At 44.1% G+C, this 3,349-nt stretch overlaps 1 pseudogene; it reads left to right on the top strand.

The window, feature by feature from the left end:
• Positions 1-2,965: 2,965 nt before the first annotated feature.
• LOC124778198 lies at positions 2,966-3,083 on the top strand (annotated as a pseudogene).
• The last annotated feature ends 266 nt before the right edge of the window (positions 3,084-3,349 follow it).

Consider the following 3,349-nt stretch of genomic DNA (forward strand, 5'->3'; position numbering starts at 1 on the left):
GTATTACTTGTAACTCTTACTTACAAGGAAACCTCCCCAACGCACCCCCCTCAGATTTAGTTATAAGTTGGCACAGGGATAGGCCTTGAAAAACTGAACACAGATCAATCGAGAAAACAGGAAGAAGTTGTGTGGAACTATGAAAAAAAATTAGCAAAATATACAAACTGAGTAGTCCATGCGCAAGGTAGGCCACATCAAGGAGCGTGTTAGCTCACGAGCGCCGTGGTCCCGTGGTTAGCGTGAGCAGCTGCGGAACGACAGGTCCTTGGTTCAAATCTTCTCTCGAGTGAAAAGTTTATTTTTTTATTTTCAGATAATTATCAAAGTTCAGGCACTCACACATAATCAACTTCGCTCTCCAAAATTCCAGGACATATTCAGATTTGCTTGGACATACGGAATTTGACGGTCTACGCACGGAAACATTTGAAAACGTAAAAAACATTTGTTTTGACAGAGCACAGGGAAAACTGTGCGACTGTGAAACTGTTTCATTCATTTGATGCAGTTTATGTGACAAACTCTTATGTTTTCATCACTTTTTTGGGTGTGATTATCACATCCACAAGGAAACCTAAATCGGGCAAGGTAGAAGAATCTTTTTACCCATTCGCCAAGTGTGCAAGTTAGGTGAGTCGACAACATATTCCTGTTATGTGACGCACATGCCGACACCAGTGTCGTAAAGAATATATCAGACGTGTTTTGCTGTGGAGGAATCGGTTGACCTATGACCTTGCGATCAATGTTTTCGGTTCCTATTGGAGAGGCACGTCCTTTCGTCTACTAATCGCACGGTTTTGCGGTGCGGTCGCAAAACACAGACACTAAACTTATTACAGTGAACAGAGACGTCAATGAATGAACGGACAGACCATAACTCTGCGAAAATAAAGAAAGTAAAAGTTTTCACTCGAGGAAGGACTCGAACCAAGGACCTCATCTGCGCACTCTAACCACGAGACCACGGCACTCAACAGCTAACTCTCTCCTTTATGTTGCCTATCTTACACATGGACTACTCAGTTTGTATATTTTGCTTATTTTCTCATAGTTCCACACAACTTCTTCCTGTTTTCTCGATTGATCTGTGTTCAGTTTTTCAAGGCCTATCCACTGTGTCAATTTATAACTAAATCTGAGGGGGGTGCGATGGGGAGGTTCCCTTGTTAGTACCACTTATTCTAATTACTTAAGTACTAAATATAATCCCAAACAAAACACAACAAGATGCTCCCTTTTCTCAACGAATAATTCTGTGTGTCTGATCTTCAAATGGCGCTCAGTGTCCGCAGGCGAGCACTTAAATTAGGCCCGTATCTACTACCCTCTACATCTTGTTCAATGTACTACCACTCTCTCGGTTCGTGATTTGCATGAATGAATTGTTTATTTTCCCACGTTCGTGCTCCATACCGCTGCGTACAGAATCGCCTTCGTCATCTCTCTTCTCTCTAATAGCACTCTACACGCCAGATTTCCTCTAGCCGTCTCTTAAGATCATCCACGATCTGTTTCTTCTGACCGGTTAAGTCCCAACAATATCTCCTAGTCAGCTCCTCCTGGCACGACCAAATGATTTCGGTATTGGAGATTGGTTCGTCGAGACAAATGTTCTCCTTGCCTAGCTCTTTAAGTAATCGGAGTAAGTTCCAGAATCTCGTCTCTCTTAGAGCCCACAAACTTAACATTTTTTGTTTAATCACGTTTTGAGGCTTGTATGACCAGTAGATCTCCAGAAGTTTATCGCTGAAAGCCACTAACTTTAAGCATTTCTTAATAACTCGAAGTAGTCTATTCAGTGCCTCTGTGTCTAGGTGCGTCATCACATAATCTAGGCGACAGGGCTCTGACGTTTTGGGAGCAAAGCAATTGTCGAATTGTCTCACCCAGGCCACCGGATGTACTGATGTGCCATCCTGTTTGAAAATATATGGGAATATGTAGGCCTCTTTGTCCCGCATTTCCTTTCCTCGTGACATTTCTTCTATTCCTGTCTCATAATTTCGTCCGTTCCCATCTTACCATTATCTACAAGGCTAACCCAAACGCCATTAACAATTGATTTTGTACTGCAAGTTTGGTTTGCATTTTTGTTCATGGTCTGCTCACAATCTACTAGCCTAACGTCATCTATTCTTTCCCCTAATGCACATAGACTTTGTGTCTGGAATTGAAGAGTGTCCGCGTGCGACTATCCTGCCTTCTTGTTCTAAAGATGGTTGACTTTGTTCTGCAGTTGTTTGAGTGCAGGGAGCAACCGTATTACCCTGCATTCTATCTTGGTCTTCACGTGTGTGCTGCTTAGACCAGCATGCCTTTTTCGTATCGCTTCTGCTGTTATTCAGGGTTTTGACCTGTAATCGGTGCATGGGCCCTTATAATTTTGTCTTTTATAATCTCCGAGTTGGCCGACACATGTCAGCTCGTCTCTCTTTCTGTGTCACTTCTCCAATCTTTCGACTCTACTGCCCATTTCATTATCACTGATTATTCTTGTCAGTGTTCTTACAATCTTCTTTCGCTTCCATTGCTACTCTCCTTACTTGTTGCGCATCGTTCTTCGCCTCCTGACCATTTTCTTCGTTTCCTCCGCGATTTTCAGAATTCCCTACGCAAGGGTTGCTACGTATATCACATGCCCTTAAGTTCTTTCGGTATCTTTCCTCCTATGTCCTTATTTTCCTTCCGCATTGCTTGCAAAAACTTTGTGATCTTAAAATTATCATCTCTAGTTCATTACGTCTGTCTTCCGAAGATGAAGTGAATATAATGGAGTAACATCTCTCGCTGGTTCGTATAACGTCCTGCTCTCTCTTCTTCTTCATAATTGCAAATGTCGTCAATGTTTGCGCATTTCCTTTCCTCCTCCTGTTGTCCTCAATTATCATTCTCCACATCTGTTTTCTAATCGGTTTGGCCGTGGTACTCGACTCGTTAATTACTCCCTTATCTTTGCCGTGGCAACGGCCTTGCCACAGTGGATACACCGGTTCCCGCCAGATCACCGAAGTTAAGCGCTGTCGCGCGTGGCCGGCACTTGGATGGGTGACCATCCGGGCCGCCATGCGCTGTTGCCATTTTTCGGGGTGCACTCAGCCTCGTGATGTCAACTGAGGAGCTACTCGACCGAATAGTAGCGGCTCCGGTCATAGAAAACGACCGGGAGAGCGGTATGCTGACCCCACGCCCCTCCTATCCTCATTGAGGATGACACGGCGGTCGGATGGTCCCGATGAGCCACTTGTGGCCTGAAGACGGAGTGCTGCTTTATCTTTGCCGTGGCCAGCACTAACAGAACGATCACTTTTATTTTCTTTATCGCCCAGAACATTTTCCTTATTCA

This window comes from Schistocerca piceifrons, chromosome 2 (genome assembly GCF_021461385.2).
Source record: "Schistocerca piceifrons isolate TAMUIC-IGC-003096 chromosome 2, iqSchPice1.1, whole genome shotgun sequence".
NCBI lineage: Eukaryota > Metazoa > Arthropoda > Insecta > Orthoptera > Acrididae > Schistocerca > Schistocerca piceifrons.